Source organism: Panicum virgatum, chromosome 1N (assembly GCF_016808335.1).
Source record: "Panicum virgatum strain AP13 chromosome 1N, P.virgatum_v5, whole genome shotgun sequence".
NCBI classification, from domain to species: domain Eukaryota; kingdom Viridiplantae; phylum Streptophyta; class Magnoliopsida; order Poales; family Poaceae; genus Panicum; species Panicum virgatum.
Window position 1 is genome coordinate 49,011,688 of NC_053145.1, and position 17,066 is coordinate 49,028,753.

General features: G+C 48.4%; 1 long non-coding RNA gene across 1 annotated transcript; it reads left to right on the forward strand.

Annotated features, from left to right (window-relative positions):
* The first annotated feature begins 7,811 nt into the window (after positions 1 to 7,811).
* LOC120654136 lies at positions 7,812 to 8,559 on the forward strand. Its single transcript, XR_005666998.1, has 2 exons — positions 7,812 to 7,862; positions 8,228 to 8,559. It is a non-coding gene; the product is annotated as an uncharacterized LOC120654136 (long non-coding RNA).
* The last annotated feature ends 8,507 nt before the right edge of the window (positions 8,560 to 17,066 follow it).

Below are 17,066 nucleotides of genomic sequence, written 5' to 3' on the forward strand. Positions count from 1 at the left end.
ATAGATTTAGAGAAGCACGAGTGGAGATAGCCCGAGGATAGCCTTAGCATCGTAGGCATTGGCACGTCTGAGTGCCAGATTGAATCTGGAACATCACCGTATGTTGGCTCCGCGCCCCGGAGGCGCCGTCGGGGGTACTGGACCTGGAGACTCGTCGCTAGCCAGCTGCTGTCACCACAACCACCAATCAGATCGTGAGTTCGCCGCCTTCGCGATGCCGCCGGCCGCCGGCCGCCGCCGCGATGCGAGTGCTCCGCGCCCGGCGCCTCCGCGCACGGCACACGGCGCCCTACGCCCCCGACGATTTTCCCGCTGCTGGCCCCCGACGATTTTCCCGCTGCTGGCCCCCGACGGGCGACGAGGCGACAATTAATCTGCTGTTGCCCTAGTGCCCCCGACGGTTCAGTTCTTGAGTTCTGTCGGCCACTTGGGCTTGGGCAGCTGTACGTGTTTTTGTTTGTTGACCTCTTGGGCTTGAGTAGCTGTACCTATTACGGATACATATATACTTGGATTTGGGCCCCTTCTAGGTTGGGCCTTCAGCCGTCGCGCATGCTCGCCTACCCCTAGGGCCGGCGGCACTGCCGCACTGTGCTTGGCGTGGGTTGTGGGGTGTGTCCATCTGAGTCTGAGTGCCAGATTGAAAATTTCCAGATCTTTTAGGCCTGCAGCTCCTCCTCCGATTGACTTGACAGTAATTAATGTACAATTATGAATTAATTAGATTTAAAAGATTCGTCTCGTCCTAATTAGTTAAACTGTATAATTAATTTTTTCAACTATATTTAATATTTCATGCATGTGTCCGAAGATTCGATATGACGTGTACTGTAGAAAAAAGTTTGGGAACTAAACACCCCCTAATCTGCCTGCTTTGTTCCGTAGTTGCCCCTTCCAACCCTGTTCATCTGCGTGTCTGAGGCGGCCCGCGGCCGACATGGAGAGGTAGTCATTGGGAAGGGGTAATTGGAGATTAACTATGGACCCCCTCGGAATTGGCATCGATTTCTATCTGAACGTAATAGATAAAATCCTACGATTTGGGACTTGCTCCGTCTGAATCACTGAAAGTTAACGCTTCTCGCATATCCCATTCCAAAACCGTGGTCTTTTTTCAAGCAAAGTTGAGAACAGCTGGAGTAACTTTGGCAAGTTTTGCACCAAATAACTGGAATCAACTAGTTCATCTCCAACTTCTTTTCACAAACCGTATAGTTGCAGATCTGAATTCCTGAAAGGGAAGAATTTGTACATGCCAAGTGAGTCTTATTAGCGGCATAATCATTCCGTCAACATGCATCGAGAAGTAGTACTCTATATATTTGACACCTGATTAAGCAACAAGAGGCGCAAGCACACTGCACAGACATGTGATGTGCACATTTGTAAAGAAGAAAATGTTCATTGATCCCAAGTTCATAGACCGACACCAGCTTCTGTATGACGTTACGACGACTTCTTCAACACAGTCTATATATGTTGTGTTCGTCCTTTTATATAGAATTGCCAGGTTTCACTAGAAAAGGACAGACTACTCTGCTTTTTATAATGAAAAAGACATTGACGCTCCGTATAGCTTTTACGTTTTTTAAAAGGAAGATTTGTTTGTCGGATAACTGTTTTCTTTTCAAAGAACTAGAGGAACGAGGTGCGGTGCAGGACTGGGCGCCGGCGGGCGTGCGGCATCACCGCCGTGACAGGATCCACCGGAAGAGCCCGAGGCACCCGGCGAGCCAGAGCATGAGCGCCCTGAACTGGTCGCGCCTCGACGCGTCCCGTTCGCCGATGAGCGCCGTCGCGGCAAGAAACACGGCTAGGACTAGGAGCGCGGGCGAACGCATCGCCGCGCCGAGCTGGAAGTCCACCCGTACTAACACGACGCCGCCGCCAAGGCGGTCCTGCAGCTCCGGCGCGCGGGGGTAAGCACGGCGGCCGCCCGGCGGCCGCTGGTCGGCGACCCTGACGTGTTCCGCGCCCAGCAACTGCCGCTCGGGCAGGTCAGGCAAGCCGAGGCCCCCGACGCCGACGCCGCCGACCGGCCCCGGGGCACCGTCGGCACGATCGTGGCCGCCGTCGGTGCGGACCCGACGAGTTCTCGCGCGCGGGCGGAGACCCGCGCCGCCGGCCGGTCGAAGGAGGCCTTCTGGGAGGAGATCTGCGCCCAGTAGCTCCGTGGAGCTTGGCATACCGAAGTCAACGCCGCCCTGCTCATCGGGCTCGCCGCCGGTAGCGTCGAAGGTAGCAGCCGCCTCCGCCGCCGGATCTCCTTTGACGGCGTCTTCTCGTGCGTCGTCCATCGCGCGCTGGAGCAGTCAGCACGTACGTACCACTTGTCGAGACAAAACCGAGGCCGGTGGCCCCTCTCCCCCGCTGGAGAACGGCCGGCGGCGCCGGAGAACTCGCAGGCAGCAGCTGCTGATGGCAGCAGCTAATTCCTCCGAGTCCTTTTCGGAAGTGACTCTGAACTGTATTTATAGGAGCGGCGAAGAATGGGACGTCACATGGCAAGCAACACAGCCGCGCACGACACGGCGGGCGCAAGCGCAACCTGCTGGGACACGCACCAACTTCATTTTTCCTTTTTTTTTTCTGGGTGAGGGGAAAACGGAAGGATTGAAGGGTCTTCGGTTTCCTGGCAACTTCGTCCCCTACCGCTGAGCGACGGGTCGGAGCGCGCGGGGGCGGGGGTCTCGCTGAACGACGACGCATTGGCGAAGCTCGTGCGCAAGCGCAACCTGATCAAATCAGAGGCCAGATACGCCGCAGTACGCGGCCGCCCCGGCCGCACCGCGACGCGTCTTGTAATCTTGTTCGTTCCCCCGCGTAGCCGACGGACGCGGCTGTCACGCGGCAGCGTCCCTCCTCCTGGCCTTCTTAAGCCCAGGAAATTTCCGGTTTTGAGCTCGGCGCGCGTGACGGCGAGGTGCAACCGCGACACCGCGTGTCCGCGTGCAGGGCAGGCACGTCAAGAAGAATCGAACCCAGGCTAACCCGATGGCTCTCGGACGGGGAGCAGCTAGCGAGGCCCCAGACGGGACGGATTCAAACGGGGCAGGCCAAACCCGTCCGTCCCTATCTTGATCAAGCCGGATCACGCACTTCCAACGAATTGCGGAGAAGTCTTCTCAATTTATATATATAGATCGTGGTGAATGATACATACACTACGCTGGAGTAACGGGAATGATGTAAGTTCAACGACAGGAGTTCGTTGATGTCATGGCACTGAATCACAGGTCTGTTGGTCTGCATGATTTGCCCGTCGGGTCTAGTGGCAGTTTGATGCGTGCTTGTCAGAGTCACCCTGGTTTAGGTTGAAATGTGTTTTATGGATTGGGTTTTGATGTGGAGTATATATGGGTTGGTTAAAATGGGTTGTATTAGATAATGGGGTGGGGTGGAGCGGAGCGGGTTCTATATAAATGCAGGTTGGTATGTGTTAGGGTGAGTCGAAATAGATGTTTTGTACAAGACTATGACTATATGTAAATGTCGGTATTAAGATTCGGACTCTAAAATTAAAAACCCTACGTTCACCCTATAAATTTCATCGAAATTGATTGAAATTTGTTGGAGATGATCAATATGAATGGTAGCTACTCTATGTAAAGCAGTGTGACTAGAACTATATGTGGGCCCACATCAAGAGCCGTATCCTAGAAATAAAATCTCGCGTTCACACTATAAAATTTTATCAAAATCGATTGAAATTTATTGTAGATGACTTAGTATGACTTGCTACACTGTGCAAAGCAGTATGGCTAGAACTATACGTGGTCCCCACATCAAGAGTCAGATTCTAGAAAAAAAACCTCGTGTTCACACTATAAAATTTTATCGAAATTGATTGAAATTTATTGAAGATGACTCAGTATGACTAGTAACTACTCTAAGCAGTGTGGTTAGACCTACATGTGGATCCCACGTCGGAAGTCGGACCCTAAAATTAAAAGGTCACGTTCACACCTTAAAATTTTAGCGAACCTGAGTGAAATTTAATGATTGCCAGCTACTATGTTTAGACTTGTATGTCTGAATTTATATATCAACCCACTAAAGGAAGGATCGAAATACGCTCGGTCCACTCACGAAATCGTCCCCCGCTGAGACGTCCAGTATGCATTGCACCAACAAAAGTGTACCCAGAAACTACATTCTGTAAAAATCGATGGCTATAAATACTACTTACTCAGCGTCAAATTGATCCAACGACCAATGTTATATGGATCATCCTCTGGCTTCAACGTAACGCGCGGTTCCACTCCACCCCCCTCTCCCGCACACATCGGCCAGGGTTCAAACCCAGCATCTCCTCTCCCGCACTGATTTTTCACCAAATTTCGGGGGCTTCCTCCCGCGCGACGCCCGCGAACTGCAAAGCACCGGCCGTGACTCGCGGGCCGCTGTCTACCGCGCCTGCTGCGTCCTCAAGCTGCCGCCGGAATCCCAGACGCCGCCGCTTGGGCGCGGGTGAGGCGGCGGACGGAGGCGGCCTCCGCTTCGGCCGGCGGGAGGCCGCGGTCAACCCGGCCACCTCCGCTTCGGCCGCGGGGGACCTCAACCACGCTGGTTGCGCCCTCCGTCCTGACGCGCGCGCCTTCGGCCTCCTGGTCCGCCGCAGCCGCGTGGGGCGTGCGGCGTGCGGAGTGGCCACGCCGCCTTCAGGGGCGGGGGAAGGCTCTCGCCCGGCGTGCGGGCCGGACGGCCTGCGGTACGGCGTGCGCGTCCACAACGCCTTGCTGGAATTCGAGAGGCCCCCATCTCGAAGGCGGCGCCGGCGACCAGCAGCCAGGCTGAAGTCAGCCTCGAGGCGCTCCTCCTGTCCCCTTCCTCCACTCCCTTCTTCCCCCGCTTCCCCTGCCCGTCAGCGCCAACGTCGTCAAGGTCGCGCCCGCTGGTCACCGCATCCGTCAGCTTCCGGTGGTCAATCGCCAGATCGGCCGCCCCCTGTCCCGGATCCGTCATCTCTGAGCCCGGGGTGGCCTTCTCCCTGTTGTCGGCGCCGGCTCCTGGACTATGGCCGCAGATTCGTGCCGTGGTGAGGGCAGCCGGCCTGATCCGCTTGGGCTCCCATCGACGATGCTGCCCGCCGTGCCTCCTGGTGCTTGCGCTGTTGCCACTGATGATGGGTTTGCGGCCTCTCCGTTCTTTATGCTAGAAAGCCGTCAGGTTGCGTGCAGAGGCTGCCTTCATCAGGTAATACAGAAATTCCACCAATTGCTCGCTCTTTTTCTTTTCATATAATTACTATATTAGTTTCAGTTGTTTAACATATCCGGATTGCCATTTGATTCATGAATCCATGCTGCTATAAACCGTAGCATAATTGCTGCATTTGTAATGGTAATGCATCAGGTTTTAAGTTTCCCATTTATTGATGGAGCCTTGAAAAAACAACTTTGGAGGATGGTTACTTTGAACACAAGATGTGCTTAGTGAAATATTGTTCTGCTTAACTTCAGAAAACTTTACATGAGATCAATCTATAAATATTAAGTTTAATAGAGTTATAGCTACATTTTCTTTGAGTATTCGAATTAAAGTGAATGTTTCAGCTTGTTGCCATATCCCACCAGTAGAAAATAGGAGGGACTAAAAACATATGCTTCAATTATCAAGGTTAATTTCAAGGTTTGTTTGCTCATGAGATTGCTAGAGCATGGTATCATTTCAGTCCAGTTAATGCATTTTCATATTGCATTCTCTAATTAACTTCTTACCTTTTGGATTCTCTACAGGTCAGGATCAATTTGGAACTTACATGGGAGATGCTTAATATCACTCTATCTTTCTAAGGTATGGTTAGCCAGCTACTCAGCTACAAATACTATACCATTTTCAATGTGTTATTAGGAGTTTTAAGATATAGCTGTTGCAAATCTCATAAATCCGTGCCGTTTTGTGTTACAACTCACTGCAGCTAGAGTGCTAGAAGGGATCTGAGTTCTTGACTGGTCTGGAGATGAGAAGCTGCATCACCAGAACATCGTCAATCTCAAAAAGGGCGTCACCTTGCCAGGTTTGACAAATATAACGCGAATTAGATCATTTTCTGGCAAACTCCGTTTGTGCAGAGGATTAAGACTTGTGTTAATGGTTTCAGGGCCAGAGAAAGATGAGGAGAGGAAGCAAAGTATGATTCTGAACAAAAACACCATTGAAAGTTGGAACCATAGCCCCTTGATTGGATTTAGGGATCAAGGCCGACGTTGTGGTGGCTTGCAGTCGCAGACCACTTGTGTTGGTGTTTTTTTTCCTGGATTGGTTTGGTCATTCTCCCCAAGATTGCAGGTTCTGCTGCAATAAACAGTTTCAACGTTTAGGGCATTTCTAGCTGAACTGAAATGGTGATCTCGCAATTGCATTAGAATTAGGTTCTCCAGTTGATTCACGTATTCTTTCTTTTGAGATTGGCTTGATAAATGAAGCATGAATCTACTATTCTGTTTCTTGGTATAGGATCCATGACTTACATGTTGTGCACGTATTGAGATTATTTTCTTCATAGATATCAACCGTGGCATGCCATGACGTTAGTGTAACATTTTGGTTTATTTAAACTTGAATTCTATGCATGAATTTGTTCCTTCAAAATGCAGGACAAGCAGGCTATAAAACATACTTTGGAAGAAGAAGCTAGGAGGTGCCAGAGGCTGGTGCTATGGATTGATTTTGATAGAGAGGGTGAGAACATAGCATATGAAGTGATCGGAGTTTGTATAGGTTTGTGGACGTGTGTTAGTTAAGTATTAGGCTACCTTAACGATTTAAGTATTAGGCTAATTTTAACGAATTTGACTGAAGGTGATCCCTATCAGATTCTATTCTTCATAAACATGTGGGAATCAGACAAATCATATTAATTTATTTTCAAGTAATGATTCAAGTATTGATACAAAGATAAAACTGAACTTTGGCTTCAAAGCAAGTGCTGTACTGCATGGAGAACATACATACATGGAACCCTGAGTCGAGTTCAGTCTTAGAAGTATATAGAATCCATGTTTAATTCACTTCAGTTTATATGGAAGACTAGATATATATGACTGTATGTTCAAAACCACACGCAATATTCAGACTCAAATGCCAAAGTCATGCTAGAAAGCTTTTTAAATTTAGTTATCTTTTACATATGGGTGGCTCAAATTAGATTGTTGGGATGAATTAGTTTGTTTATGCTCAATTTGTTAGCGCATCAAGCATCTAAATTCTAAATTTTTTCCAGTGTCGTTTTGTATCTTGGCTCTACATTTGACAGTGACAAACAAACAATGTGCTTTGTTTTTTGGAGATACATGGTTTCAGCACTGCACATTTACTCATATTTCTGGAGCTTTAACCCCTCTCGCAGGTTACTGGATGAAGAGATAGAGCCAGGCCTTTGACATTCAAGATGGAATCAAGTGATGCATGGAGTTACTCGGGGGCAAATTCTGGTAATCCTCAATGCTTTCTTTATAATTTGGACTCAAGAACCAGCTCTGCGGCCAGATAATTGGATTTGATTGATGCAGTTAAGTCCTGGTAATGCATATACATTTTTGGTGTTCATGTCCAGAGAAGTAGTTTGTTTCAGAAACTGATTGAACGATGCTAGGTATTTGTTTGCCTTTTGCATTAATAAGCGTGTGACACTAGAAGTAGCATCTATGCACAAAATCTGTGTATCTGACCATCTGCTCCTCTTATGGTCATTTTGCAGATATTATTTGGAAGATAAGAACGGTGGTGGAATCTCTGCATTGATTTTGTATGGATTGCATTGATAAATCCATGCGGCTTGGGTATGTTCCTAGATATTATCTGTTAAGAAAGTACATTTATGTTGGTCAGCTCTCCATCCCAAGCAAAAACTTGCAAAGGTAAGTGTCCAATGTTGAAGTGCACATGTTACACACTTTTCCTTTCTGCCCTTATATGTATGTGTAATAGTCGAGATTACTCAATACTGCCCTTATATTCTTGACATTATTGACCCCTATCTATTATGATAATGTCATTCCCCTTACTCCTCTCGGCATTTTTTCTGTATCTTTTCACCTGATATCTGTATCTTTTCTGTCACATTTTTTCTGTCACCTGCAATACTTATCACCTGCTATCTGTATCTTTTCTATCACATTTTTTCTAAATCATTGAAATGTTAGTCCGTGTTTCATTTACCAGCAGATGATTTTGAGCCACACAAGATTTATCTCATCTCCTAAATTTGGGCTGAACATTGTAGATAGCAGGCCCAAGCTTGTTGCTGGTTCCCCAGAAGGATTTCCTGGTCATGTTGATGGGAAGGTTCGAGAGGCAAGGATGAACCATCCAAAGGGATTTACAGTGGATGACAGGGGTAACATCTATGTGGCTGATGCCATGAACATGGCCATTAGAAAGATCAGTGATACAGGTAAGCTAAAATGTCCTGTGGTAGTGTAGATCCATATGCTTTTGTCTGTTCCTTGTGCATCCTATGTTTGCCTTTTGGTTCTATAGCTGGTCTTGTCCAGCATGTATTCAGCAACTGGATCCAAAACTACATTCCGAAATATTAAACTGGTCTTGAGTAAATCAGCTTTGAGTCTCTGCAATGCATTGTGATGTCGGAATATTAAACTGAGTGCTAATTACTAAAAGTTTCATTTAGAACAGCCAACTTTGGGTTTCAAATGGCTTTGTCTGCAAATCAGTTCTTTAGCTGGCTTTGTTCTCTGTTCTCAACCTCCTGTTGTAATTTTGCAGACTTATCTGCATTTTTAGAGCTGGTTTCAGCGTCATTCAGTGCTTACCCTACAGGCAGCTCTAGAAGCATATCTGGTGACTCTGTTCAAGGAAACAAATCTGTGAGAGGGCTTAGGTTCTCTGCTGTCCTATCCTAGGATATTAAGGATCCAAACGATACTATGAAATTAAACTGTGTAAATGATGTACTCTCCTGGTTTGATGATGCTTGTAAAAACTCTAGTTATGAAATTGTTGTAACATCCCAGTTTTCATCACTATTGAGGGGGAGTGCTGAAATATACAATGCAAACTTCTTGAAGGTTCTATAAAAATAAGGATAAACCATGGCATAATTTTGTTCACCATGGCAAGGTTCTAAAATGCTCCACAAGAATCATAAGAAGACATGAAGCTTGGATATTTTCTTGTCATGGTAAAAAATTAGAATTTTCTAGAAATAGATATTTGTAGGGAACTTCCTAGAGTGTGACATGTGTCACTCATCCAAGAGGGTATGGGTGCCTATATAAGGAGGGTGCCACCCCTTGCCATGCCATACTACTCCACTCCATCCCACACACATCCAAGGGCATGGTAGAAGTGAGCATAGGTAGAGTGTGCTAGGTTAGCCACCACAAGGTGTGTTCCTTCGTAACTTTGTTGCTCCAATAAGGTAAGTGTCTTTATAAGTGTTAGTCTTCCGGTTAAGCTTAGTACTTAGTGTATAAGTTGTGATCCATCGAAGGTTGGCTCTGTCACCCGGGATCACAAAAGGGTCTGGGCTTCATCGAAGGTTGGCTCTGCCACCCGGAAGCCAGCTTTATCTGTTGGTAGGCTCTGCCTCCCGGAAGCAAAAGGCGGTTCTGCCGTCAAAAGGACCCGGTACACTAAGTAAATAGAAGCTGACCGACTTTAAAGTGAGTTGGTGTAGATCCTCAACTTAGTAGGGCCACCTCAATTTCCAACAATCACTAAAATAAAACTTATGTTGCAATTAAACTAGTAACGTAAAATAATACTAACGTTATATGAGGTATTAAGTAACTACTAGGCAAACTATTTTATACTCTTGCCTTGCGTTAGTACATTCGTTCCCTCCAGTAACCAGCAAACGCATACTTGCACCCGCGACAAATATCATCTCGTCTCTTTCCATAGAAGCCTCTTGAGTCACCATACCACGCCATAACTCACAGTCAACCGATGGCAGCACCTACTCGCTATTACTCACGCCTCGACGGCAACGTACCACGCCATAATTCCCAGACAATCATGGCAGCGCCTACCTCCCTCGCCATAACTTCGTCATTCCCTGGAAGCCACAGAGTACCCACACCATTAACCTTGAAATGACCCGTCATGGCAGCACTCGCTCCATTTCCTGGAAGCCGACGCCCCCCCTCTCTGCCGTCCTCACCCGCTCGCTCTCGCTCGCGCGACACGCCGGCCCCACAACGGGACCGCGCACTGCCGCCGGCACCACGCCGTGCCGCCCACCTCCGCGTCCCCACCTCGCCCACACCGCTACAGCATCCTCGCTGGCTTTGCCGCCTCGACACTCGCGCCTTCAGCGCTGCCGCTATTCGCATTGACAACGAGCTACCATAGCCCACGCCGTCGTCCGTCCCTGCGCGACGCCGCTGCTGCTCTCCTCACCTATAAAAGGAGCGAGGCCGTGACGAGCCCCGTCACCAGCCCAAGCACACCGAGCCGCTTCGCTCCGCTAGCTGAACCACTCCTCACGAGCCCAGCTCACTCACGAAACGAAGCTCCAACAGTTGACCCTCTTCCTCGAGCTGTTCCACGCCAAGGTGAGATGGCAGGCAGCTCCCCGACCATTAACTCCGCAATACTAATAAAGGCCCAAAGCACTCACCAGGCCGTGAGCACTTAATCCAAACCATTGTATTTTTGGAATTAAATACCAACCAATACTGTAAACTCAATATCTCTTTCCTTTCAACTCCTTTTTCACGTAACTTTTTTTTCCTAAACTCTCTTCAAATCACATACTATCTATTCCTCCTATTTTCATCTCTATTTAAGCTTATTGCTTGCTTGCGTTTGTTTGCCGGTTGTGCCATTTTCGCCCGTAGATCACGGAGTGACCGAGGAGGAGCCTGCCAAGGAGTATGAAGGCTAGTACTGCGAGCCGAAGCCAGAAGACCCATACCGTGAGCAGGAAGCCACCGCCGCCGACGCGTACGAAAGCGAAGGCAAGTTTCATCGACCCCTACGTGAGCGGTTGCATCCATGTGAGGACGTCTAGTTGTAGCCCTGGTTTAGGATCGATTACATATACCGGTACTTGAGTGATTGAGTGTGCTCATACATGCATATTAGTAGTTATGCATATCCAGAGTTGAGACTAGGATATGAAGGGATTTGCTTGAGGCTAGGGCAGCTGGGTATGCTGGAGCCGGCGCTACCATGGTGGTAGACCGGCAGGTGAGTGCTACCGTGGTGGTAGGCTCGAGTTGACATGTTGAGGGATGGTTGCTGCCCTGGTGAACCATAAGGACCGAGTTATTTTGACATCTCACCTAGCTTACTTTAGTACGACCACAGGTTCCGGTATGGGACGGACTTAGCCTAATCCCACTGGTTAGCTTGACGGTCGCAGGGATGGTTTACGGGTATAAACCATTGGGGTCAGGGCCTGAGGGTTTGTGCGGCCGGGCTGGGGCGTGACCACGGCTGGGTGTCGGTTGTCCGTTCCGGCAGTCGAGCGTGTGGGTACAGTGTACAACCTCTGCAGAGTGTATAATCCATTCGAATGGTCCGTGTCCACGGTATGGACAGGCTACGGTGTGGTCCTGACAACTAGTGAGCTACCTACTGTGGGTTGTGTCGGGAAGAGTTGCATACCATTAGTTGCTTTGCTATTAGATTGTGCTTAATGTGTATCATGCATGTCATTCCCCTCCCGTAGGGAGAGGTGGAGCTTGCTGAGTACTTTTGTACTCACCCTTGTTGATTTTCTCCAGAGGATCCTGACTTTGTGCCAGAAGACTACGAGTAGATCGTGTCCGCACCCAAGCTGATCAAGTGGAGCCGTGATGGATGAAGAGCTTGTCCTCCATGCCGTCATGCTAGTCGTTATCCTATGGTTGTTCTGTGTAGCTCTGTGTTGTCGCTTTATCCCTCATGTACATGTTGAATAAAGCTCTGTATGACTCTGGACTCCACTTGATGTAACATGTATTATGCCGAAGACTTTATTCGGTAATTAATACATGGTTTAGCCTTGATCTTTGGGTCAGGGCGCTTCAGGTGGTATCAGAGCCATGCTTGGCTGTAGGACACAAACCGGTAGTGAACGATGACCGTAGGAGCCCTAGGATGGTCAACCCTTGAAACCCTATTACTCCTTAAAACTTTATCCTTACTATGCTAACCCTACCTTTGTAAGTCAGATGGCGGATGACTGGACCACCACCTACTGCATCAATGAAGATGGATTCCCAGTGTGCTTTATGCTGCCACAGTGCGACTTGGTATTCCGGAACGACTGGAGTACGTGGGTCGCGAGTTCATAGAGCATGGCACCGAAAGCTGTGAGGTCACCATCCATATTGGCGCCAGTGATAAGTACTTGGAGATGCAACCCTGGAGCGTCACCGCCACTAGAGCCCGTATGCCTGACACCATTCAACTTGCAGCTTGCAAGGCGCTGCGGTACCTGTGCCAGATGTTTGAATGGCACTTGGGTTTCACTCCCATGAAGTACTTTCCACCGCTGGATCGTAGCCGTCCTGCTTGGGCGGCGAGGATCCGCAACCTGGAGAGCCATGCAGGGACAGAGAAGAACCCCACAGTTGTCGCTATGTCTGGCTATTTGTTTAGCCTCGACAATTTGTGCGACCAAATGTATCAGCGTGTGAGAGATTTAATCCAGCGTGCTGAGGGAGTGGAGTCCCGTTGGCATAGGGCTAAACTGGCCGTAGCCCAGGTAGAAGCCTGAGCAGCCGAAGCTGAAAGCTGCCTTGCCGTGGCCGAAGAGAACCTTAGGGAGCAGGTAGATCGCCACAGTCAGCTCCTTAGGGGTGTCTACCTAGTGGACCGTGCCAAGCACAAGGAACGCCATCCCAGGACTGCCTCGGAGCCGCCAATCCTAGAGGGAATCCCGCTGTGTTCCTCGTCCCTACCACGCAGGAGGATTTGTGAATCAGTGCCGCCCACGCCTCCTGCGTCTCCCCGAGATCTCGGAAACAGTGACCCCGAAGACCGTGTTGTAGGGTTCAGTAGTCGAGTCGTCCTGGTCGACCCTTAAAAGTCGAGCCGCGTTATTGTAATCCGTCGCGTCATGTATCCCTGCTTGTTTGAATGAATGCTTGTGTGGTGCTTGAATGATTCGTTTGTGTTGTGTGCTATTATATATATATATACAAATCTACCCCAGTAATAAATTAGGAGAGTCACCTAATCTTACCTCATCCCTCCTTGACCGCAGATGTCCCGTCGTTCGAGCCGAGTCCAGGGACTCCATGCTCAGGAAGACGGTGACGAGGTCAACCCGAGAAACCAGGCCCCTCTGAATGTAGCCCCAGAAGCACCAGAAAATGGACACCTACCGCCACCACCTCCCCGTGCCCCAGCACCCATTGATCTGGCAGCCTGTTGGCGCTCCTTAAGTATCCATTTTATCCCCTGTTTAACTTTGATAATGACATGAATTTAATATTAAAATCACCAACCATCCTAACCTCGGCCCAATTATTGGTCGTTTTCACGTTTGCATATATATTTTGGAGGTACTTCGTTTTTGCAGGTTTTTGACCAATTTTGGAGCATGAAATGGCGAGGCCCACGATCACGCGATGACACGAAGAAGACGAAGGCCAAAGCCCGAACAAAGGATCGAAGGCCATGATGATTAGAGGCCCGTTCATGCACATCCACCCTCCAATGAAGCCCAAAAGACAAAGCCCACAAGATAAGATCAAGATACTTCGGGGCTAAGCAAAGCAAAGAGATATTTAAGGAAGGATTTTCCATCCTATTCTTCTCATCGAAGAAATCTCAAAGATAACGACGTCTAAAGAGGTGCAATCGTGAAAGACATAAACTCTAGAAGATTCCAGGAGACTTGGGAAGAAAGATGAGCACGAGCCGGCGAAGGAAAGTGCCAGGCCAGCCGGCCTAGGCTCATTGGGCCGGCCGGCCTAGCCCTTTTTTAGGTCGGTTCGGCCTCTCCTTTGACTGAGGGTTCCCTGAGGCTATTTAAAGACCCCTCCCCAAGGTTCACGCAGAGATCAATTCGGGAGACGACGCCAAGGAGCAGAGAAGATAGAGGGACACCTCTCGGAGAGCCGAGGGTCGTGCTAGTTGTCTAGGGTTTTCCCTAGCCGACGTGGGAACCTTGCAAGGAAGACCACGTCGGAGTTCTGGAGCTAGGATCATCAAGATCAAGGTAGGGCCCCGGTTGTGATCTTGTGATGTACAATCATTCATGGTGAAGTTATTTGTGATTCCGAATGTTTAGCGACCATGTTCTCCTCTTTCGATTTCGTTCTTTTCTTTGGCTTCGCTTCGTCCTAGATCTATTATCAAGATAGATCGCTTAGCATGATCTTGTAGTCATGGTGGCTAGAGGTTCATGGCGGAACTACCAAAGGAGGTTCGACTTGCTTCAGGGTATCTTGTTGAAAGGGGTGGCATCATGACAGGCCGTTGCCACTTAGTAGGTGGGTTATCGAGGGATCGGATTGGAGATTTTGAGTTTAAAGATGCTTTTCATTGAGATTCATATCTATCTTACTTCACTTTATCGAGCTGGAACTATAACATATGCATGATCTAGGTGATCTAGATTGGTTATCTCTAACTTCCTCTTGCTACCTTCGGTGTTTGTCGTGTTTTTAGTAGATTAGATTCGTTTTCACCATCTCAATACAAAGGAATCTCTATGCTAGTAGATTGTTTCTTGTCTCTTTGGTTCCGTGGATTGATAAACCTTGGGGGAATACTCTGAGGGAAAAACTACATGAAACCGTGCGCTTGCGGTATATAAATCGGGGGCGCTAAGGAGCGTCAACATGCTTTTCTGGCGCCGTTGCCGGGGAACCATCGATTTAAGATCCAATCTTACTTGCATTCGTAAATATTTATTTTTCTTGATTTTTCTTTTTGACCTTTTTAGTTCTCTTATTTTCTGAGCTAACTAAAAAAACGGATCTATTCCACGAAAATCAATCTAATCTAGAGTTTTCTTTATTTTGCTTTATTTTTCTTTTATGTTTTAGATCTTTTATATTCATGTTTTAGATCTCGTATATATTTTTTCTTTTTCACTAACCCCTAACAGGAGATGGACGGGAGCCTCTCTAACAAACCCGAAAATTTTGAGGATGATCCAGAAAAAAATTACAGGCAAAGGAGACGAGAAACACGATCAAGGAAGCCGGAACTAGTAGATCCAGAAGTTGAAGCCGACAATTCATCATCTTCACCTCAAGCAACTCCACCAACAAGTCCAAAGGAGGCGCCACTTCACCAAGGGATGGCGCTACCGGAGCCGGAGCGTACGATCAGAGAGCTATGCACTTCGGACGTTCGGGACTTGCCGATCCAAAATCTTGACAACATCGGAGTTCCGTTCGAGATCAAGACTTCAATCATAAGGATGGTGCAAAGCTCGCCCTTCACTAGAAAAGAAGACGCTAATCTACATCTTCAAGCGTTCCTCCAACTATGCCGCACCTTCGACATGCAAGGGATGACTCAAGATCAAATAAGAGCGAGGCTCTTTCCGTTCTCTCTACTTGGGAGAGCGTTGCAATGGTTTCATTCTCTACCACCGCACACGGTGCAAAATTGGGAGTCCTTGATGAAAGAATTCATGACGGAGTTCTACTCGCTGGGCAAGACTCAGATTCTGCGCAACAAGATTGCAACATTCGCGCAAGCCCCGACGGAGACTATTACGGAAGCCTATGAGCGCTTCAATGACTACATCCGCGCCGTACCTCATCACAAGTTTTCAAGGGAGGATGTAGTCCAGAAGTTCTATCAAGGCCTCACTACTGCATCAAGGGGGGTCATTGACGCATCGGCCGAAGGTTCTATCATTGAGCTCACGCCTACTCAAGTTTTCAAGCTATTCAAGAAGGTGGCGGACAATGACGCATGGGCATCATCGGGACGCCTACAACCACTCCAAGCCGTGGGCGCCGCGAAGAGTGTATTACAAGTGGAACGCGAAGAAGTGCTAGAAGGGAAGATCGACTCACTCATGAGAAGGTTGGAGAAGATGGAAGTGAAAAAGAGAGAAGCCCAAGCTATTGACTTGAAGGCGGCCGAAGCAAGGTCTACATGTGAAGAATGTGGAGAGTACGGCCATGTGCAAAAGAATTGCCCGGAGGAAGCCAAGATGCTCGACTACATGAAGAAGGGAGAATGGATTCCGCCGACCAACTTCCGCTATGGGCAAGGTAGACCCCAATTTAATGCAAGTTCTTCCATTCAAAATTCGGTGCCTCTTCGTATACAATTGAAGGAGTTCATGGAGGAGCAAGGCAAGATCAACAAGGACACCGTCACCAAGTTCAAGGCTATGGACAAGATTTTGGAGAACATTGATGGCAAGGTGACGGAGGTCGGGAGTTCTAACCTTCAAGTACTCAACATGATGAAGATGCTAGAAACACAAGTAGCCCAGCTAGCCGGACGCCTATCTAGCAATGAAGGAAAATTGCCCAGACAACCTCAAAGTCCGGAGACGGCAAAGGCAATTCAAACTCGCTCGGGAAAGGAGACCGAAGAACCCGAACATGCGGCGGGAGCAAGGAAACCTAAGCCAAGAGTTGAAGTGGAGACCATCATCAAGGAGAAGGCACCTACTCCTATGCCAAAGATAGTCACCGAAGAGCCAGAGTTTGAGCTAGATGATATAGACACCAAGATTCTACCACCAAGGTCATGATACCGCAAAGGTAAACATGAAGATGAGCAGTTCAACAAATTTGTTGACATGGTACGCAGGTTGAGCATCAATATGCCGCTCTTGGACGCTCTACAAGTTCCGACGTATTCTCACTACTTCAAAGACATCATGGGAAACAAGCGCGAGATACCGCCAAGCACTGTCAAGCTAACCGAGGAATGTAGCGCGGCAATCGCTAATGAAGCTCCTGAAAAGAAGAGGGACCCTGGATGTCCTACCATCCCGTGTTCCATTGGATCTCTTATGTTCGAAAGAGCACTTTGTGATCTCGGTGCAAGTGTGAGCGTCATTCCAAAGAATGTGTTCGAGAAGCTACGCTTACCGGAGCCAGAGCCCACCGCCATGTGCCTAGAGTTAGCGGACAATTCCGTTCGCTATCCATTGGGAATCGCCGAAGACGTGCCCGTGA